Source organism: Prorops nasuta, unplaced genomic scaffold, assembly GCF_024137725.1.
Source record: "Prorops nasuta isolate Cenicafe-Biocafe unplaced genomic scaffold, Cenicafe_Pnas_1.2 PNAS00017, whole genome shotgun sequence".
NCBI lineage: Eukaryota > Metazoa > Arthropoda > Insecta > Hymenoptera > Bethylidae > Prorops > Prorops nasuta.
Genome location: NW_027116814.1, coordinates 2,215,249 through 2,239,775, shown reverse-complemented (window position 1 = coordinate 2,239,775; position 24,527 = coordinate 2,215,249). Strand labels below are relative to the sequence as shown.

Genomic DNA, 24,527 nt, shown 5'->3' with positions numbered 1-24,527 from the left:
CAGTATTTTTTATATTCGTTGGATAAAAATAGTGTTTTAATTATGAATGTGTAAAAACAATTAGGTTCATACAAAAAGTAATAATATTATAAAGCACTGTTGAAAATTTCATTAAGATGAGTTGAGCAGTTTTTAAATGATAGCTTCAACAAATTTTAAAAAGTGCGTTTTGAGAAAAATGAGTTTAAATCTCTCACCTCTTTGTGTGCCGCGTAGCATTATTGTTTCTCATGCAGCGCGACGCGCCTTTAAGGATATAACTTCTTAATTTTTTTGAATTTTACTTTATAACTTTGGGAATATAATCTTGAAGATATATTCTAATCATTTATGAAAAAAAAAAAATAATTCTATTTTTTAAACTTTCACACGTATTTCCCCCATCCCCCTGAGCAAAATGTATGTATATACATTTATCACTACACGTATGTACTGGTATTTGTCGTTAATCTCGACCTAACGATACCGAGACTTGTCGGTAAGAGTTGCAGAATTTTATTGGCTTACAGGTATATCAGGGCTCTTCCCTTTACCCATTCCATTGTCAATGGTTTATTACCCGAATATATTCACAATTCGTTACTAGTCCAGGTAAGCCTTATTATGTTGGGAAGCCTTCTCTATATAGTAAAGTAAAGTCTAAATTAACTTTTATGATGGAATGAATACATTTCCCCGAATTATGAATGCGTAGCGTTTACGTACTTTACTGGAGTTAAATGAATAGGGGGAAGTGCCCTAATACATACCGGACACTTAAGCAATTTAAAGAATATAGCTCAGCTATAAGTGAAAGGCAAAACAATAGCGTTTCGCGACTTACTTGTGTATTACTCTCCTCCTTTATCCCTACTATGTAGGTATTTCTTCGGTTTTACTTATTTATATGGAGATACTGTATATGTCCGGTACTAGGTGCTGTTCCACGTTAGGAGACTTCCCCTTACCATTATGCAGTTTTAAATCGAAAAATCTAGCGAACCACTGAATGAAATCATAAATTAGTATAGTGTTTTGAAAAGCTATTGAAATAAATTACGAGAAAATGCAATAAAAAATATAAGATTCTATTTAAAAAATCTAAGTGACTTTTATAACTTTAATGTTCCTCCACTTAGAATATTTTTTATATAATTATTTAATCGTCCCTCTCAAAACAAAAATTGACGTAGTTTCCAAAAATTTAATATTTATTGCAAATTTCTGTTTATTCAGGGGGGACACTAATAGAAAGATCACCAGGTATGTACATTATTGCCAAATATTTTAGATGTAACATAATTTGGTAAACATAGCTTTTGATCAATATTTCAATCCGAATGATTAAGAAGCTCATTATACATGTGTAGTGATCAATTCCACAATCAAATAAAATCTATATTTCACCCAAAATAATGGTATTCTTAACCAAGTTTGTTTGGTCACATAGAAAAAGCATTCATGTACCATTATTTCACAAATACGAAATACAGTTGACTTTTGTTCTAAAACAATGCTTGACCCTTCGACATACTAGTAAATTTTCATTATGCCGAAAAGACAAAGCAAATGACGGGTATTATCAATTATTACATTGTGGCAAAGTACTCATTCGTAGAATCCATACCCTAATGTGAATTCCCCTTTTTTTGTAGAATTTAAGAGGGCCAAGACTAACGTGATTAAATCCTCAAAAATTTGCAGTTGTATTATTGGCCACTGCCCCCTCCCCCACCTCCCAAACTTGAAAAAGACCTATTACACAGGGTGTTTCACGTAAGAAACCCCAGCTCGATAAGAGAAACTAGAACGATTTGTGGAGGCAGATACATCTAATTGGCCGGGGACTGAGAGAGAAAAACTAACGCGGAGAAGAGGAGAGAGAGATATGCGTTAAAGGTGCAGGTATGTACATACACGGTGCGTGACATACACGAGCAGCACGAATATTTTTGCAAGGCATACAAGTTTTTGGCGCGGCGTTGGAGCGAGGGCGCGGCACGTTCAATAAAAGCGCGGCTCAAAGTATATCTATAGATATAATAACGCGCGTTCGCTCGCTACACGGCGAGGTTAGTGTGTTCTCTCTGCACGCCGCGCGTATACATACGTTCCACACGCCGAGCGTCTGCTCCACACGCTTCACGCGCCGTGAACCCGCATCTTTAAGGGGATCCACGACCGACGAAAAATTTAATTCGAGCCTATCTCCGAAAATAATAAAAATATGAACTTTTTAGTAGAGGTTGAATTTACTCGCTTAACAGTGCTTAAGAGCGCTACAGGCTCAGAGTTTCATTAAAACAATTTCATTTTTTATGAAAGTTATAAACAATAATATTTTTGAAAACATTAGTAATATTGAAAAAAAGGGCGCTGTGGCGCCCTCGAGAAGAGTTCTATGAGTAATTTAAAACCAGAAAGAAGTAAATACGTTTAAAAATGCCGAAGATTCGTTTGAAAAACTAATGCAGCTATTCCAATATAAAATTTGCCGATTTTACTGATCGAGAAGAATCGTCACGCGTTAGACAAATATACGTATATAAGTTGTTCCGCTTTTATAGGGCTATAAATACAGGGTTGTTCAGATAAAACGAATCTAAAATGAATCAGATCATGGACACATAAAATGCTTTTAGTTTCGTAGCTGGAAGAGTTAGCACTTATTGCTATAAGAACTTTTTGAAACATGCTTTGATTTGCATTCAGAAAGGTTGTGTAGCAAAAATTGCTAACTCTTCTAGTTACGAAGTTAAAAAGCATTCTACGTCCATGATCTGATTCGTTTTATCTGAACAACCCTTATTTATTGCCCTACTAAAGCGGGAGAACTTATATACGTGTATGTACTTGTCTAACGCGTGACGATTCTTCTCGATCAGTAAAACAGGCAAATTTTATATTCCAATAGCTGCATTAGTTTTTCAGAAGAATCTTCGAAATTTTTGGACGTATATACTTTTTTCTGGTTTTAAATTACTCATAGAACTCTTCTTGAGGGCGCAGAAGCGCATTTTTTTTTTAATATTATTAATATTTTCAAAAATATTATTGTTTATAATTTTCATAAAAAATAACATTGTTTTAATAAAATTCTGAGCCTGTAGCGCTCTTAAGCACTGTTAAACGAGTAAATTCAAACTCTATTAAAAAGTTCATTTTTTTATTACTTTCGGAGATAAGCTTGAATTAAATTTTTCGCCGGTCGTGGATCCCCTTAAGCTGCGGTTCGATTCGCGCATAAAACGTTCAGAGAGTATAGTTTACGTTTCGTTTGTTATAGATTTTTAGCGCTTTAAGTGTGCATATGCATGTATCGGACCGCAGCCTCAGTATACTCTGTGGGAAATTAATCGAATCGTCGCGCGTATCGCTGCTCCCTCCCTTCCACGCAAACACCATCAACCCTGTTGACTGGTGCTCGCGCCTTCTCCCTCTCTCTCTCTCGCTCCTCGGCCAATTAGATTTTCATGTGCCCCACCATGCGGTCTTAGATATCTTTCCAAAGTGGGGCCGGTAAAACACCCTGTATAAATTGGATTGCACGGACACTTCGACGCTAATTTTTTTTATAGCTTAATTGCGATCAGTTTGATTTTTGCTGTGCGTTATATTTTTTAAGGAGAGATTCTCTTGGAGTGTTATATTCACATAATTGAGTTAAATAAAATCCACACAAATCTAGGGAGATTAAGCCTTTAAACATAAATTGTATTATAATATTGAAAAACGATACTCACATTTTTCGAGCTACTACCAGAATTCTCAAAGTTTTTAACACAGAGTCAGTGCATTTTTTTCTTCTACAAAATATAGTGTTTCTTCGTTAAAAACTTCCGCGTCTCACTATATCTTCAGCTTATCATAGAAATGGCAAATAATTTGACGTTAACAGATTTACCAATTGATATTATTTACTGTATTTTGAAGGATAAAACTATTTCGTGTTATGATATGTTGAAACTCTCGGAAACGTGCAAAAAGTTAAACACCATTATTGAGGAAGCAAATTTTCTGTGGCGGAAAAAGTGTTTTGATATGTAAGTATTGAAATAGTACAAAGCTGAAAAGTTAACGGCCGATGGCATCGTCGTTTTTTTGACTGTATATACAAGCAGTTAACCGTACGCTTAAGTAGATAAGTCTACTCTCCGCTAGAGCGCCGTAAGTAGTCAGACAAAAATTACATAAGTCTGCCCGATACGCGCAACGCTACTAAGTACAATAATGACTAAAGAAATAATATAATAAAATTGAAAAAATATGCATCATCTTCTTTACTTGATAAGGAAAAGATCTATATATGTTAAAAAGTGGAACAAGCTACGGAAATAGTTTTAAAAAATTGAGTAACGTTCGAAAACGCTACGCGCTCGGCTTCTAACTGACCTGCTGACTATCGGTACCTCCCCGGCGAAATAAAGAAATATAAAAAATATTCCTTATTTAACAAGGAAGACACCTATATAGGTTAAAAAGTGGAACTGACTATGGATATAGTTTAAAAAATTGCTAAAGGCTGAAATACGTAGCGCGCTCGTCCTCTGATTCGTCTTCTGGCTATGGAAAAGGTTTAAAAAAATTGAGAAAGGCTAAAAAACGCTGCGAGCTAGGGTTATAAGTCGTCTGCAGGCTAGCGGCGCCTATTCGGCAAATTAAAAAAATATTTAAAATACTTCTTATTAGCTCCTTAACCTACAACTACGGGCTATGCCCGTAGTAGATGATCGGGCCAAATATGAATATTTGTAGAATATTTGATAAGAAAGATCGTAGGTTAAGGAGTTGAATTAAGAATATTTTACATATTTTTTTATTTCGCAGAGGAAGTGTCCGTAGTCGGCAGATAATTTACAAGCCGAACGCGTAGCATTTCCCAATTTTTGTAAACTATTTCCGTTGCCGGTTCCACTTTTTAACCTATATAGCTCTGTTCCTTGTTAAATAAGGAATATTTTGTATATATTTTTATTTCGCCGGGGAGGTGCCGGTAGTCAGCAGATCAGTTAGAAGCCGATCGCGTTGCGTTTTCGAGTGTTTCTCAATTTTTTTAAACTTTTTCCGTAGCTTGTTCCACTTTTTAACTTATACAGATCTTTTCCTTATCGAGTGAAGAAGATGATGCATAATTTTTTCAATTTTATTATGTTATTTCTTTAGTCATTATAGTACTTAATAGCGTAGTATGTATCGGACAGATTTATATGGGGTTTGCCTGACTACTTACGGCGCTCTAGCGGAGAGTAGACTTATCTACTTAAGCGTACATGTACGGCTAACTGTCTGTATGTACATGCAGTCAAGACAACGACGATGCCATTGGCCTTTAGAAATCGGCCGCTAGCTTCAGCCTCATTTTCTTTTTTATATTAATTGAATTCTATTTTTCTATATTTATTGTTTCCCAATATCAAATTATTAAGTATATTTGTTAAAGATGTAAATTATAAATTTAACAATATTTAATTAGGAGCATTCTTGATCTTTTTTTTTCGGCAATGGCCGAATCTTCTCTTTTACAGATGTCCCTTGATGAAAGAGTCTTACGAGACTTATTGCAAGAATGGTGGTGATCCGATTGTGAGCTGGAAAAAATGTCTACAGTGCTACCAGGAATTTTATAAACTGTACTTTAAACATATAACAAGGGTAAGTTTTGATTATACAATTTTTACGGACAAAATCCCTTTCGATTCTTAAAAAGTGTATTATTTTTATCGACCCTTCTGGTAATATTAGATGATTTGGTGCATCTTCGATAGTACACAGCTTTAATATTATCTTTATGCGGTTATTCGATCTTTTACATCAATAAATATTACTTTATTCAGGAAGAAGACTCTGATAATTCTCACCTGAGGTTCGGACCATGGCTATCACAAGAGGTGTTAAAGAAATTTGATGATTTGATCGATACCAATCATGGTGCATCGCCTGTTGCATTTCAGATCATCTGGGATCAACTTAAAAAATTGAAAGATCGTGAGCCTTCTTATTTTTGGTAAGTTATTAATAAATAATCATTAAGTTATTTCAATTTTAATTCATTCTCGTTTGAGAGTTATACGTTCACTATCAATAACTTTTTGTTATATATATTATAGTATCTCATTGAGAACACGTTGTCATAAATTTAGTGTTAGTCATCTTTAATGGGGAGAAATACATGTAAAACACTTGTATTTTCAAGATTTTTTTGTTAGAAATTATTCGACAGATTAATTTGTAATTTTGCATGATTATTGTTGACCGTAAAAAGTAAAGAATGATATTTTCTTTTTCTTTTAATATTTATTATTAATGGGGTAATGATATCTTAAACTGGATGCTAAAAAAATTGCCTTTCAGTATGGAAATCTGTAAAATCATCTAAAACAGATCTATCAAAAAAAGTTCATTAATTCATGTAAATACGTTTTACATGAAGCTTAAAAAATCAAAAAATTATAAAAAATACGAAGTTTTTTTTAAAAAAGTCATGTTTTTTTCATAAATTATTGTTAATAACGTTTTAATAGTGTTAAAATGATTATATTGAAGAGGTTCGTGCAAAGGTACATTGTTTAAGAAACAAACCCTTAAAGTTTTAGCGAAATCGGTGCAGTAGTTTTTGAATTATCGTACGCACGGCGCAAAACAGAAAAAACATTTAAGTAAAATGCGCTTAAAGATTGCGACTTAAATACGCACGCGGTTCTGATCCTCGCTTCTAACTCAAGAATAATGCATGAACAAATTCAAACTCATTTTGAGAGTTTTATATAATAGTATTTAAGATATATTTTGCTATCATATTGATAAAAAAGAAAATGGTAAAAAAAAATTTCATTTGTATTTCACTCTTAGCGAATTACGTCTCAGATAGGTGCACGTTCTAGACTCCCAATTTTAACTTGAGGATTATACAAAAATAGATCTAAAATGATTTTGAGAGTTTTACAATAGTGTGCTAGACATATTTTCCTATCATATTAATGTAACAAAAATTTTTTACATGTATTTCCCTCCTTAATTCAGACGATTGTATAATTAGAAAGTAACTTTAGCTTTTAAATCGCTGGAGTTTTGATGACTTTTTTCCCCTTAGAATGTCCGAAGAACTTATATTTCTTATCGTGAATTCGGAGACCTGCATTGGTGCGTACTGAATGTATCTCTATCTTTTTATTATTAATATGAAAACAGAGGATAAAGATATTCTCAGTGCACACTAGTGCAGGTACTCGAATTCGCGATTAGTGTTGGTCCCAAAAAAATTCCGATCCTAGGTATAGCGATTTATATAAGCATTTCTGGCGGTTTAGAGATTATACATCGATTTTTAGTTATTTGTGCAGTATGGAATGATTTCATGTTTTTTAATATCTTGTGTTTATTATTGAAGCACTATCGCTTTTCAAATTCTTTGTTAAAACTTATGCAGAGACCTGAATCTGTTATATATTGATTACAGGGATGAGCTGGAACGTATTAATCAATTGCAAATTTACATTATGGAAGCCCACGTTGCAATAGCATGGAGGAACTTCTCCAAACTACCTCCATCAAAGCAAATCATAGAAGAATGCGGATTGCTGGCATTACAGCTATTTTATGTGTACAAAGATTTTCAGTTGTATAACTTCCGAAAGAGATTTGACGTACTTGCAGAGGAAACAAAATTGGGATTGATGAATTCATGGCCGGAATATCCATCATTTTCCACACCTAGAAAAAAGATGAAAATAATTTGGAGGAAGAATGTAGCTGCTGACAATCAGTGCGATGAACTCAAAAGTACAAAAATATCGCAGGAATTATGCAACATTTCGTTTAAAAAAACTGATTATATGTTGCACGAAACTGTTTGCGACCCTTTAGCAATTGCTATTATGTACGAAGGAGCCGCAAGAAGACTGGGAGTGCGCTGTACACAAAATATAAGTAGTATTATTCTCAATGAAAAAGAGAACTGTTCGAAATCTCATTATATTAGTTGGTACGAACGTTTTCTGTCTGCTATAAAGGTAAGTTTCAATAGTAAAAGTTAAAAAGAATTTGTAGATTAAAAAATTTCTTTTTGTTACAGGATTTACCTGACTGTAAGGCTGCTTTAAAGGAGGAAATTGAACGGGTTACGATTGCAGAGGGTTTTGAAGCTAGACACCAGTTTTTGTTTGAACAAATTAATCTTATAGAAATCCCTAATAACGTGGATGACTTTTTAGAATTAGCTAAGTTATATATAATTTTAAGAATGGTAAATTGGTCTATAAGACCATTTAATATAAAAAGGGAATCTCTTTGCACGTTTAATAGTATAATAAATCAAATATATATATGGTTGACTACTTGGGACTCTGCGTACTCTTATAAATATAACATAGATTATTGGTGAATGTTTTGTGAATTTTGTTCTTATTAAGAAATATATTTTTTAAATATAATATAACGAATGATTTATTAATAAATATAATTTTACCTTATCAGAAATTTATTTAGTCTTCATTTAACACAATTATTGACATGAAATATCAAGAGACACGGTAGTGCCTCAATGGCAAGTACATTACCGTCGAGCGCTACTATGTGTAATATACAGTAAGTTTGTCCGTTCCACTTTTCAAATTGTTTTTTTTTCCGTAAATGATATATTATAATAATTTAAGCAAAGCTTCCCTAAATTAAGTTTTATTAAAGCTTTTAAATGAGACCTTGAGCGTCAAAATCGGTTCATGTAATCCAGATCGAGATCTCATACTCTATTGCCTATATATGTATACGAAAATAAGATGATTCTTCTTCTTCGGTTTCTTCGTCAATCTCTCGCGCATGTCTTCGTCCTGAAGTTAGTTGCTTTGACGTCATTTTTCTAGTACTTCTGCTCTACCAACCCATTTTTGGCTTTGACAGTTTTGCTCTCTATGTTAATGAGGTTATATTTAGTATTGTCTGTCTCGAATTTTGATCTGTCGTACTCTCAATTGCATATGTACCGTTTGTACCTAATTAACCTGATATAGAGTGAGGTTAGTTTGTGATTAAGGCCCGGTCTGATAGGTCTCAATTAAATTAATTATGCTGTAATAAATGTCACGCGGAATATATGTAGAGTATTTCGTATGATATATTTTATGTTAAATATAATATAGCATAATTAATTTAATTGAGACCTGTAAGACCGGGCCTAAAAGTGTCAATTTAGCAAATCCACAAAAACCTCCAGTTAATTATATTAAGAGGAACTAATAATTGCATGGATAAGTATAACATTCTATTTCACAATATAGAATGTAGTAAACTTTGTGGGGGTTTCTTTTTCAGATTAAAATAAAATAAAACAACTCTTTTTTCATTGCGGAGGACAAAAATGACTGGATACACTGAAATTTATATTTAAAACATTGTGGAGAATAAAATTAACTGACTGGATAATTTGAGATTTATATTCATAACATTGCTAATGAGAAGTTTACATTCAACATTAATGTGTATCAATCAGTATAAGGAGTATATTAATTGATAGAAATTGTTAAGATATTTGAAAATCATATATGCTATACTTTCAGGCATCGAAATTAATAACAAAATGCATGTTTTAATTTTTCTTTCTTTTAAAACCAATATGGATACCAACTGTTCGAAAGGTTATATCCTACATTCAAACAATTTTCCTGGAGATAATAAAACTTTCTTATTACTACGATTAGAGAAAAGTAGATGAATATTTGCTTATCGTTATTTGATATTCAATGATAATATAAAGGAATATTTAAACCGAATATTTATCTACGTTTCTTTAATTAAAGCAAAAAGAAATTAATATTGTCTCCAAAAAAATTGTATAAATTTGGTATATGTTCTTTCAGAAAAGTAGTATGAATATGTTATTAATAAATAATAATCTAGCATTCCTGACTTTATTAAATAAATAGTAGAGTTTGTATTTTCATGAAAAAAAGTTTTTTACTAAAGAACTATAGTCTATTAATAAGCACAGTTAACTCTAGGTTTCATTTGCAACAGTTAATAAATAAAACAGTGTCAACAATCGCATAAGCTAAGACAATTAAATAATATAAACAGTAAAACATTTAAGATTAAAAAGCGTAGACTGTAGAAATAGCTGTTTATCTATTACCAAAATTAAATTTGATGGCTTCGAAAGTAATAGAATATTTGCAAATATCACATATTCTACGCCATTTTAAAAACATTTAACTATTAAGCTGGCTACAAAATAATAAAAATGTCTTTTGAATTACGTATGGTATATAAGTTATCAATAAAAGCATCTTTGAGTTGATTTTAAAAAATGTTGACGAATAATATGTAATAAATTCAACAGATTTCAGAAAACATGTTAAATAAAATAATGAATATCTAACAAAAATCCGCTAGATATTAAACGAAAAATTTCTATGGACATAATACATACTGTATTTCTTTCATATTTTATCCACCTTGCAGTTATTAATTCATTATAGTAATCGTAGTTAAAAGGAACTATATATTCTTCAGTTGTAGGTGTATAACTACTTCTTTTAACACAAGAATTAAATAAATCTTCTAATTTCTTGATAGACGTCAAGTTGTGCATCCACATTTTTTTCCAACAAACAATTGTATCATCGCTATCTGCATAATCCTCGTAAACGTCTCGCATCCAAGTCTATCTTTTAAAAAGATTTTTCATCAGATTAATCACATTATATATAAATAATGTAGTCCAACTAATACAAAAATATTATTAAAATATTCTAGACTAAGTGTCTGTGAGTTTAAAATTAAATTTTTTTTCGTTATTTTAAATTTTAATTATTTAGTCCTAATCTCGCGATTGAGTAATTACTTAAAATGTAATAAAGCTTACCTTTGAAACTACTTTCGTTTATTAATTTTTTGCTCGTTATTAATTATATATGTAGTACAATTTCTTGCACGTCATTGATAAATTAATTACATCAAAAATCGAAATATCTGTGTATTTAAATATTAACACGTTGAGCGCACGTCAGCCACCGATGGCTGACACTGGACTTTCCGTTTAGGCCGTGTCAGCCACCGGTGACTGACAGCGTACAACATGGTATAGAACTAAAACATTTATATTGTTTTAAGGAACGGTCAAGAAAACAAAACAAACATGGCGCGTAACGTCTTGAATGAATGGCTATTGGCATCTTATTCTAAACGTAAATATCTTCTATTGCAATAAAAAACATTGGCCCTACAATACCAGTGCTTCTAAGCGGCGCGCGTGACCTGACCGGAACTTCCTTAAGAGGTTACTACCCAAATCAATTTTCTTAGGATTTTTTTCAAATTGATATCAAGTATTTATTATGATGTAACACGTAACTGATTGAATTTTGGGATAGCCAAGCGACATGGATTTCGAGGTATGGAGCCTCAAATTTTCTAAATTTAGCACGCGTCATATGGGATGTAACAGCAGTTTCAAGACATGTTTGCTCATTAATAAAATACGGCTATTAGGAATTTGCTGAAAAAGCAGTATTCTTTTTTTGAAACCTTAAGGAAGATGGTATTAAAAAGCCAGGAAACCTAGCGTTTCCGTTATTGAGATATTTTAATGCAAAGTCAGAGGTGTGACGTTGAATTATTCGAGATTTGAGGTTAGAAGCAGCACAACAATATAAGCGTGGTCGAACTCTCACTCTCTTACTAACTAGTCTCACTATACATATATGTACGCATGATTGTTATGTATTGTTTATGTGTGGAATGTACACAGACGAGTTTCAAAAAAACAGTCGCTTACAAAAGTTTTATGTTTACTGTGAGCTCTGATGTATAGTACTAGTCTATCATTAAGTCCTAAACTTTGTAAGTGACGGTTAGGTAGTAACCTCCTTAAATAGAGTAAAGTTAGCTTATTTATGAAAAAATGATAACGTCACATAATGCTTTCGCCTTATTCTCGTATAATTCCATTCTGTTCGCCGTGAGAGATCGTGGTGTGTTCATTCTCAATAGAAATGCGCACGCTTATCCGACATACAAGTCAAGTATATATACGCATTCTGTCTTCTTTTAAATAAAATTATTTATTTTTCAAATGATATTGTCAGCTGAAAATTTCTTTTTGCAATCAATAGTCTAATGAAAGCACTATCTGAACTTCTTCCTCTATTTTTTTTACTAACCCATATCTATTAAGCCTGACAATCCGCTAAAGTGCGAAGTGCGCACACTTGCACCAAATGACTCTACAGAAAAATCGAATCTTTTAATTTTAAGCTACCGTAAACATTATGTAAAGTTTTTAGTTCATGCCTTTAAAAATATATCAATTGAAAATTTGTTTTAATTTCACATATTCTTTTGTTTTTATTCTAATACAAAAATATAAAACAATTTTGTTCTTAACTATTTGAACGAAAACTCAAATGTTTAATTTCCCGTAGATTAGAAGAAAGTATTTTTATCTTTTTGTCTACAAACTATAGCTCCACATTTTGCACGTTTTTAATGCTTTACACCTTTATTGAATCTTTTACTGGAAAATTTGAAATTGAGATGTTTTGGTTAGATAGGATATCATTATTTCTAATTTAAAGAGAAAAATTGACCAAATTCATATAGTCATTAATCTTCAAGAAAGAATAAGTAATGCCGCGATCCGCTCCACACGTTCCACGCACCGTGTAGCCGTACTTACGTTTCTGATTGTTTAACCATTATAAAACTTTGTACTTTATCATAACTACAGAGAGAAAGAGAGAGAGAGAGAGAGAGAGAGAGGGACAGAGATAGAGAGATGTGCCATATGGACAGAAAAGTTTTTAAATATTTTTTAGCCGATAAACAATTTTGTTTTTAGTGGAAATGCAAAGGAATAGGATTTTTGGCATTGCTCTTACATGAGTTATATTAGTGTTGGTATGTTCAAATGTAAATCAATTTTTTGAAAAAACGCATATGTCAGTAGAGTAAATATAATGAATTTTATTTCATAATGATAAAATTATATACAGCTGGTTCTTCGCATTTATATCGAGCGAAAGAAAGAAAATAAGGATGTTGAAGTATAAAAACATTCGATTCTGTCGTTTCAAATGGTTATAAGTTATGCGCAAATATTAATTATAATGTAATCTCCGTGTTTTCGCTTAAATTCAAAATTACTAAAATATCTTAAAACCGTATGGATTTTGTAATAAACTAAGTCGATACTACTATCTCGCTTTTGCACATATAATTTCTCTAGAGACCTACAAATTATTGCTGCTTGCATATTAAGTTTAGTTACTTCCAAATAGCTTCTTTTATCATAAGATGCTTGCATAGTTTCATAAATTTCCATGTATTTTTTCACATTGGCTGCATTCGGATTTGAAGTCATTAATACATTTATCAACTCGTTGAGGCTGCTCATATCCTTTTGCTGATTTTTTGGAAAAAATAAGAAACGTGAATCAATTCTTTTTCCATTGAAAAAATCAACTTATACAATATAAACGTGTCTGCTAGAGGTACAAAGGAACTTGTACGTAAAACTTCATTTATCTCAAAAATTATAAAAGATATCAACTTTTTGGTTATAATCCCTCAAAATAGAAATAGCAGGAAGATAAAATATTTGTAGCAACAAATAATATCTCTTATAGTTTTAGAAAAAATGCATTTTTGTGTTGACACTCCAATGTATCTTAGCAGGAACCTTACATATTTTGGTTATAATATAATTAAATCTTACCATTTTTTCCAAATATTGGTCATCTATTATTTTACAATTCCCAATTGTTGTCCCATTTATTGGACAGTTTGTTTCTTTCAAAAATTCACCTCCACGTATAAAATCCAAATAAACGTCTTCAGTCTTTGAGTCGTCATCGCAGCATTCTTTCAACTTGAGAAAAACCCGATCAGAGTAAATAGCACATCCACAGCGAAGTCCCAGTCTTCTTCCAGTACTTTCCAAAATTACACTGAATTCTAAGTTTTTTGTAAGAAATTTGGCTCCGAAACCAGACTTTCTTACGACAGCATCCGATTCTAGCATCGTAATACGCAATGCTTCTGCGATATTTCTACCATCGATGTAATTCCATTGGTTGTCCTCAATGACGTTGTCACGCCAAAAGTTCAATTTTTCCTTAGACACAGAAAATATCGGATGTTCGGGACAGGTTTTGTGCAAATTTATCATCGTATTCTTTGCTAAGCTGTTGAATGTTTTTGAGGTTATTCTTTTAAATCCGTAATTGTTGTGCTCTAACCATTCGTGTGCCAGGATACCAAATTTGGATAAAGATTGCTTTTCTGCAGGGAGATCTAAGAGTTTCACCCATTTATTTGTAAAATAAATTTCGTTCATATGTTTCAAACATGCTCTATGATATTTCGTCCTAATAAGGTGGAGACTTCCACGATCTCCATTACAATTATTCAATTCATGTGATCTGTAAACAACACATTTGTATATTGTATAAAGAAAATCTTTTAAATTATAAGCGTTATATTTCACAAGAATATGCATAGTTTGAATCAGCATGCAGTGTCATACAACCTAATACATTACAGAAAACGTAATTTTAAACATCCAGAATTTTTAACTCAATGCATATACTAAAATAATGCTCGGAATTTGGTTTTTAACCAAATATGTATTTAATTAAATGTTCATTTTACCACATAGAGTTTTCTCAAGAATATTTCGGCCATTAAAATATCTCGATAGCGATGAATTAAAAACAAAAATGTTTTAGCAAACGTTAGAAGATTTAAAATATTCTATTTACAGATGTTATCAGCTTTAACTTTAGTTTTCGAAATGCTGCTCTGGAATAATTTAATACAAATATTATAATTTATTTCAAGTGTTTTCTGAAACTTTTTTTCATTTACACGTTTCATTTCAATAGTAATTTTAGAGAAATTTTACCATTCTAAGAATTTTAGAGAGCCTTTTTGCATATAGTTTATTTATTGCTTTTTACTATTTTATGTTAATGTAGTAGTTTTTAATGACTTTTGAAACGACTATAATTAAATAATATAATTAAAACTAAATTAATAATAAATTTATCTTACATTTTACTGAACAAAATATGTGTAAATTCTTTTTTAATGAGCTCGAAGATTAATGGCGATAAACCATTGTCAGAGGCAATTATATGATTTAATCCATTAAAAAAGTCGTAGATGAAAGTTAGTTCACTCCTTCCAATGTCATCCAATATTTTATTATAAGATTCATCAATTAAATCTTGTAATTTATTGATAGACGTTAAGCTGTCCTCCCCCACCTTTTTCCAACAAACTACTGCATCATCGCTATCCACATAATCCTCATAAACTTGCTGCATCCATGTCCATCTATTAAAAGAGGTGCTCAAATTATTTATAAAATTATTTACATTAAAAAATGTAGTTCGATAAATTCAAAAATATTGTGAACTAAGTGTTTATGAATTTTAAACTAAAACATTTAGAGTTTATTAAAAATGTATGATTTAGTCCTATATCCCAATTGAGTAACTATTTAAAATATTTTAAAACTTACCTCTGAAAGCACTTTCGTTTAAAAATTGTTTGCTCGTTATTAATTATGTAGTACAATTTGTTGCACGTCATTGATAAATTAATTACATCATCAATCGAAATATCTGTATAATCTACTATTAAACCAATCACTTCACTGGGCAAATCTGTTATAGACACGTTCTTTGACATTTTTGTATTTTTTATCGGGTGATTTTTAGGAGTGAATAACGGGTTCTCTTTAGTCTATGACAGCTCTTTGATATTTTTAATAATTCGTTCAAATCTTTATCCTAATTCCGTACACTTCGAAGAGGAGCACAACTGCTTGTGAGTCTGAAGAATAAGACGCAGACCTCTGGCGTTTATGCAGTGGTGCAGCCAGTTTGGGGGTGGTTTCACGAAGCGGAACTTAAGGTTAGTGCGGTCTTGAATGGAATCAATTGTCTTCTTTTAACCTTCGATACAATGCTTAGCTCGGTCTTTGTCTTAAGTATTTACAAAGCTAAAATTCGGTCTTTGTTTGGTTTATTGGAAACTAACCTGGGTCTAAACGAACCCCCTCCCCCTTTGACTATTCAGCTCATATAACTGTATAGGTTTACACATCAAAGTGGGGACACAGTTTATAGTGTTTATACCCAGGCTAGCTTCACTGATTACCTGCTTCAGCGACAGCAACTCCGTTTTGCACGTTCACCCCAAACGCCGTGCAAAAATGCTTACACTACGAGTGAAATCACGCGCTGTGTACCCGCTTCTTCTTATAGTACCAGCAGTACAATTGGTTGTAACATTATATCTTACAAGCAGTTGTCCTTGATTGTTCCTTGGAGAAGGTAAAATTATGCACAAGAACTTTTAATGAATTATTAAATATGATCAATAACTTGTCCCGAATTGACTTACCCTATAAATTAATTAGTTTTTTTTTTATTGAGAAAAATATTTTAATTTCTGATATATCAAAATGCTCAAATAAGTGCAAAAAATTGAACTATCGCAGTAGCGAACAAATTCTTTGGCGATATAAGCACTTTGAGAGCTAAGATGAGTTTTTGTGTTGATAATCTTCTATTTTACTGGAAAAAAATAAAAGGATCTATACAAAATTTTAAGACTTTTTAGCGATTTTCAAATGACTTTTAATTAAGTAATAGTTATGGAACAAATATAAAAATAGTAAATTAATATTCCAAATTTTCAATTACCATATCATGAGTTGAAAATTATTTCTTATCAACAGTTTTTATGTAATCATAAGATAACCATCGACAAAAAGTTGTCACTAAATTCACTAAAAACGTTTCTTTATATAATTTTATATTTTTTCATTTGATCTTTCTATGGACTTTATATAGTATGTATTTTGGACAAAGTTATGGGAGGATAGCTTAAAGTTTTTCAAAATATTAAACCATTTACTTTCCTCGGAAACAGCAAATAAAAATGGGTTGGGAGTAGGTACATTTGAATGTCTCTTTTCTTGAACTGAATTTAAGGAATTCAATGATTTAATTGACTTTATCAGCGTTTCTCGTCCTTGATCTTTGAACGCATCATATGCGAATATTCCAGTTTATCCAGGAGTACAATAGTTAACTCTATGAAAGATAAGTTCAAAACTTATTAAATTTATTAATAGGGGGCAGGTACCCAACGCCGGACAACACCTAGCGCCGGATACACAGTACCTCTGAATAAATAAGCGAAAAAGAAATAATGCCTATATATAGCAATGATGAAGGAGGAAAATAATAGATATGCCTGTTACGAAACGCTATTGTTTTATCATATTCACGAAAAGGCATCCTTTAATTGCAGTTATAATATACTAGTAAGGTTGTACAGCATAATAATCATTTTCTCGGATAATTAAATAAACACAGCAAATCATATATTAACGTTTCCTGCTCTAAGAAGGAAACTTGGTAAGTATTGTTACAGTGAGAAACGTAAATTTATTCAAACATTGGAACTATCTACTTTTTATTTTTTATTGTGTATATGCATGTCCCCTACAAAAAATTTTTTTCTAATACCGAACAGCAAAATTAAATCTGCTCGGCTCGACATTGTTGTTCTTGTGTTTAAATCTTCTGGGATTTTACAACTAAGCATAAACATACAAAGAAAATTAAGTCATTAGAAAAAAAAATATTAAGGCAAAAGTAGGAGAGTTGGACTACTAGGGTAGATGGACCAATAGCCATAACTGTTACCAAATAGTAGCACTGGAGATATCCGGTTAAACGTAGTTGTATTCACACGTGGTTATGCTAGGTTATACAATAGATTAATTGATTTGAATTATTTTAAATAAATAACAACGAATCTTTATTTTACGTTTTGTTCAAAATTTTTTCAAAGTTATTTGGAACAAAGTTTTGTGAATAGTTCGGTAAATGACAGGAAAAGATTTGTATATTAAGTCTATAAAATATTGGTCTTTACCGGTAACTTCAATTATTGCTATTCCGGCATATATTATTGTTGCGGTGATATGTACTGTTCTGTCTATCCTCCTTCTAAACGATAATTGAATTAGTGGTGTAGAGAGGAGAGAGGGCTTACATTTTTACATTTCAGAAAATGCCGAATACCTATATTCATAAGGCAAATTTAAAACCTGCAAGAGTTACTTAGATAACGAATCACTTTACAGTTAGTACACTGTTCAAAACTGAATCATGTACAGGTATAGTTTCTGCTTCCCTATACTATCTTGTAGCAAAAATGCTTCTCGCAAAATTGATTCATGTCCATCTCAACTCCTCTATGGGCGTTTTCCATTTACAGACTTAGCCCGACATAAAGTCACAGAATGTCACACCATGTCCTTTTCTAAATGGAACACCGAAAATTGATACATTTATTATTTGTCCCTAAACTCTATAGTATGTGAAAAATAGAGAAGGGAAGAGAATTTATTTTGAAAGGGGGGCAACACAAATACAAAGGTGGTATAAAGTATCTTTTAACCTAATTGAAAGCTTTTTTATTTAAATTCAGCATAGTAAAACAGAAATAAAGGTATAATTTCATATTTTTTGTTTTATATACTTGGAAGCAGAAGTTTATTTTCTTAATGAATAATAAATCAATTTTATTTTTTTAACATCTTACTAGGAGTTAAGATTGAGTCGGGTTTATGACAATCGCTGTTAATATATTAATTGTTTTGATTACAGATGATGAATAACTCAATAATTTTATCTTTAATGGAACGTCCAAATGAAGATAGATCGACTAATAGTTCATCTATTTTAACAGAATTATCAACCAGCATTACAGAAAGTGAGGACGATGAAATAAATTTTCTTGAAGATAATAAAGACTTTTTACTGTTGCCACTAATGAAGTGTTTAATGAATGGTGTAACTCGAATTTCAATTAAAAATTATTTAGATATTGTAGACTCATGGAATGATGTAGAATTTAAAAGAAACTTCAGAATTAACAAAATGACATCTTTGATGTTAATCACAGAGTTGGAATCATCTGGATTTATTCCGACACATTCATTTGGCAAAGATCCAATAGGTGCAAGAATTAGTTTTTATATTTTCTTGTGGTATATTTCAAATACAGAACCGCTAAGAACTTTATCCGAAAGATTTGATATATCGGTATCATCTGTATTTCGAGTTCTGCGCAGAGTTGTAGCTTGGCTCATTACAAAAGCTGATGAAATTATAACTTGGCCACTAGAACAAGAAGTTCCATTAATCTGCCACAGATTTAGAATTAAACAGGGATTAAGAAATGTTCTAGGAGCGATAGATTCGACTCACATTGCAATTCTTAAACCATCTGTTTATGCACGATCCTATTGCAATCGTAAAAAATATTTCTCAATAAATTGACAAGCAATAGTAGATTCCGATATGCGTTTTAGAAATATTTACTGTGGCGAACCAGGCTCTCTTCATGATGCTCGTGTTTTTAGGAGATCTTCTTTATATGAAACAGCTAATATGGAAAAAAGTATATTATTTCCTGGAAAAACATTTTTATTAGGCGATTCAGCATACCCGTCATTATCCTGGATCGTACCACCCTTTAAAGATAATGGACACTTAACAGCAGAACAGCACCAATTTAATTACATGCATTCTTCTACACGAATTGTTGTTGAAAAAGCATTTGGTTTATTAAAAGGTCGCTTTCGCCGGTTAAAGTTTTTTACGGAATATCGTAAAATAGGTTTCGTAACTGACAGTGTAGTGGCAGCATGTGTCTTGCATAATCTTTGCATTTTAGGTAATGATAATTATAATTTTGAAGAGTACAATGACAATAATTTTATTGATGTAGATAGTGATGAATCTAGTTTACAAAATGATCCTGCAGATCGTCGAATGCAGCTATTCAGAGAGTTGTTTCCTTCAACATAAAGCAATCAAAATATTATCGTGATTATTAAACAAATTGCTTACTTTGTATGTCTTCGTTATGTTGCAAACTATATATTTTTGTGTTAAAAATATAAAAAGAAAATAAAATGTATTTATTTTTTTGTACAAAATTTAGTACATGAATGATATATAAAATTAACTATATAATTCTTATTTTATTAGTTTCGTAATTGAATATGATAAAATACAAAGATTTCACATATGAACAAGAGTATTTATATAATTTAACACTAACTATATAATCTTTACAGCATATGAACTAAGTAAATGCTTTCTATTCAGAATCAGAAATATTAGTTATTAACAACTTTTGTAATAATTTCAATTTTTTATTTTCAATTTCAATTATAGCCACATTTTTAATCTCATTCTGTTTTAATTTTTATGTCAGATATTCCTTTTTCTCTTTAGCTTCTTCTTCTTTAAGAAGATAATGTTTTCTTTTTAATTGTAGAGCCTCTTCTTTTTGCTGTAAAAATACTGTCCTTTTTTCATCATTCTCTTTCTCATTGTCTATTCTCTTGCTTATATAATCAAGCAATTTATTATTTAATATATCTTTCTTTACCTTCAGCCTATTATCTTGACATTTATTTTCTTTAGTAGTTTTTTTTTTGTATGGCATATTTGTTATTGGAAGTCAAAGACTGGCAATCTTTTTTGGAAATACATGCATCTAATGGTTGTAGAAAGCCTTCTACTGTATCAGACAATGACTTTTCCACAAGTGCCTCTTCAAAATTAACAATCCCGGGCTTTTCAGTTACTTCTGTTTCTTCTGCAGATAGTGATAAATTTCCTGTAAATATTTCTGCTGCAGTATCTTCTGCAAATGATGTTGAAGGTTCTAAATATGTTTTTTGTGTAGTAGGTAGAACAGATTTTGTTGTAGCAACCTTGGACGAGAAAATGTGCTTTTTGCTACAATCTTTTCCTTTGTTAAAAATGTCATCCATTTCTTCAAAGAACGGAAAGGTTTTAGGATTTCTTCCTGACTGAGCATTATTGTCAACACACTCTTTGTATTTTTTAAGTAGAGCACCCATTTTCCATTTTATCTGATTTATAGTCATCTAAAGTAAATAAGAATTTGATTTAATGAAATTATATAATACATATAAATATATATGTATATATAAGCATAAAACATATATACATAGCAGTAAGCTTTCAACATGTATATAACCTATACGACACAATTACTATAAAAGCTACTATTTACTTACATCAATACCGAAAATATCGTGTAATTTATTATATATAATCTCCCAAACTTTTGTTTTCTTTCTCGGGTGATCCATGAGATATAAATTTGCCTCATAGATGCTGAGTAATGCTAAAGTAGCATTTCGATCCCAAATAGCACCTACAAAAATTATTAATTGGTATGAATAGTTTTTACTTATTAGATGTTTCAAAACGATTAATAATATACTATTTTTTCCGTCAATTGATTCTTTATCACTCTCCATGTTTATAATTTAAAAATTTCAGCTAATATACAACGTAGCTCACAGGTCAGTTTTACTTTTATTTATAACTCATTCAAAAATTCAAAATTTCAAATATGATTCTCTGCTATAGTTATCGTCATAGTGTTTAATTTTTATCGTGATAGACTGATTTAATGTTGGTAGTACCGATTTGTCAACAAAATTATTTTAAAGTTAACATGAGTCGACTTCTGTTGACTTCTGTCGATCTGAGTCTGTAAATGGAAAACGCCCTATGACTCCTCTATACTATCTTATAGCAAAAATTTAAAGAAAACAGCAGACGAAACGCGACATCGACAAATATGAAGATGACGTTTTGGACTTGGTAAAAGCATTATCCAAAAAGCATATTATTTATGTTGGAAACGTAGGGATGTTGAAAAATGGAATGGAAAATAATGCAAATATGGTGCATATATATAATATTATTTATCAAGTATAAAAAGGAAGAGATCGGATGCAATTTTCAGCCTATAAAGAGGAAAAGGCATCAGATAAGTATCGGGAGCAGTAAATCAAAAGAAAAGATTAAAGAATATTTTGCTTTGTTAAATTAATCTTTCTTCTGACTTGCTGCTCCCGATACTTATCTGATGCTTTTTCCTCTTTATAGGCTGAAAATTGCATCCGATCTCTTCCCTTTTATACTTGATAAATAATATTATATATATATGCACCATATTTGCATTATTTTCCATTTCATTTTTCTACATCCCTACGTTTCCAACATAAATAATATGCTTTTTCGATAATGCTTTTACCAAGTCCAAAACGTCATCTTCATATTTGTCGATGTCGCGTTTCGTCTGCTGTTGTCTTTAAATTTTTGCTATAAGATAGTATAGAGGAGTTGAGATGGACATGAATCAATTTTGTGAGAAGCATTTTTGCTACAAGATAGTATAGGGAAGCAGAAACTATACCGGTACATGATTCAGTTTTGAACAGTGTATATAGTTACTGTAGTTATATTAGGTGATATGTGGATGCAAATGAAGCAGCTGTAAATTTCATCATACCTAAAATTACTTTAAAACAAAGAATAAAATAAAACAACACAAACATATATATATATATATATATATATGTACATTCTTATCTCACTGTTATTGTGCTAGTGTGCACGGTCTCTATAGTTAAAAAGAAAGAAATATTTTTTTTATAATTGGTGGTTGAGCAATTTTTTAAATTGCTTAAGCAGTTAAACAAGTATATTGTTGTGTATACAAACCAAATCTCTATTACGGTGCGTTCAACGTGTTTATTCGTCGTTAAAAACATTATGTTTTTCTTATAAGTAAAAATGTAGTTCTTTGTTTTTCATAAAATTTGTAATAGGATCATTTTGTGCTACGTTCATTGTGTACAATGACCGGCAGAAATGGCGTCCCTTGATGCGTTTAGGAACCGCATTTTAGGATCCTTCACTGTATACTCTATTCTGCTAGGCGGAGATAGGGGAATGGAACGCGATAACTATAGTAGTTAGTTTATCTCGCTCTAAATGCGTGAGTGCGAGAGAGAGAGCTTTATACGGCATAGCAGGGCAAGCCAGGCGTCCCGAGGCTTATTTCTATCTGTGCCATTGCCTATGGCTATCTCTCTCGCTCGGTAAGAATCATTCGTCCGTCCTTGTTTAGGTCAGTTCTACGCCAATGCATACTCTCTAAAGAAGATTTTCTCAGGCGACACCATTGAAGACTGCGATTACAGCGGGGATTTTAAAATACTGTGCACCTGTCACTGTCAAACGTCAGTATGAAAGATTATTGTCGCTTACAGCGTTTGGTGCAATTAACATTATAAGTCTGGATTATTATGTGATAATCTGTAATGCACATATATATATACATATGTTAATTTACTTTTAATTTTTTAAACCAATAAGTTATTGGCATTATAGAAGAAACTCATTTAAATATAAGAATATACTGGTTTCCACTTATGTAACTTTTCTTGTAAATATAACATAATTTTAATTAATAAAATTCACTCGTTTATTAATCAGACTAAGAAGAGTTATTTCTTTTAAATTTTAACATGTATAGAATAATATCCTAAACGCGCACACTTAACTAATTATTATTAGAGAAATATTTTTATAATCGTTACACATTGATAATAATATATCTCAATATCCTTCAGTTTAAAATATCATTTACATTGAAGAAATCTTGATCAATGGTCATGAAGAGTTCGTGGCTCAATGGCTAGGTCGCTTGCCTCGAAGATTAGTTAAAGCGCTTTTGTCGGTGGTTCGAGTCCCGCGGGAGATATTTTTTTTTTCGTTTTAAAAGCATTATTATCTTTTCTTTTTGTTAATTATTTGGAAGCATTGCTACTGCCTCCAAACATATTTTTGCAAACCTTAAAATATACAATGTTATATTTATGCTTTTTTTGTAATCTAATCCATATGAGCAGGAGCTCGCGTCTTCGGCATTTGTTTTTGTGCATTACAAAATATCACATAATAATCCAGACTTATAATGTTAATTGCACCAAACGCTGTAAGCGACAATAATCTTTCATACTGACGTTTGACAGTGACAGGTGCACAGTATTTTAAAATCCCCGCTGTAATCGCAGTCTTCAATGGTGTCGCCTGAGAAAATCTTCTTTAGAGAGTATCCATTGGCGTAGAACTGACCTAAACAAGGACGGACGAATGATTCTTACCGAGCGAGAGAGGTAGCCATAGGCAATGGCACAGATAGAAATAAGCCTCGGGACGCCTGGCTTGCCCTGCTATGCCGTATAAAGCTCTCTCTCTCGCACTCACGCATTTAGAGCGAGATAAACTAACTACTATAGTTATCGCGTTCCATTCCCCTATCTCCGCCTAGCAGAATAGAGTATACAGTGAAGGATCCTAAAATGCGGTTCCTAAACGCATCAAGGGACGCCATTTCTGCCGGTCATTGTACATTGGCCTTCATCGGTAGCATTCAGCAGATGTAGCGCTCCAGTAACTATTAGATGGACCGGTTTACATTCCGAATCTTTCTCCTGAATATGTTTTCTACCGGTGTTGTATAATCTGTTTAAATTTGAAACAGAAATTGTGTGTGTTCATATCAATTCCGAATGTGTTATTTCTTTGCAAGATTATAGGCTATAATATAACAGAGATGGAACTATA

The 24,527-nt window shown here is 31.7% G+C and overlaps 1 pseudogene; it reads left to right on the top strand.

Moving 5' to 3' along the window:
- Positions 1–18,662: 18,662 nt before the first annotated feature.
- On the top strand, positions 18,663–19,868 carry LOC136779510 (putative nuclease HARBI1; annotated as a pseudogene).
- The last annotated feature ends 4,659 nt before the right edge of the window (positions 19,869–24,527 follow it).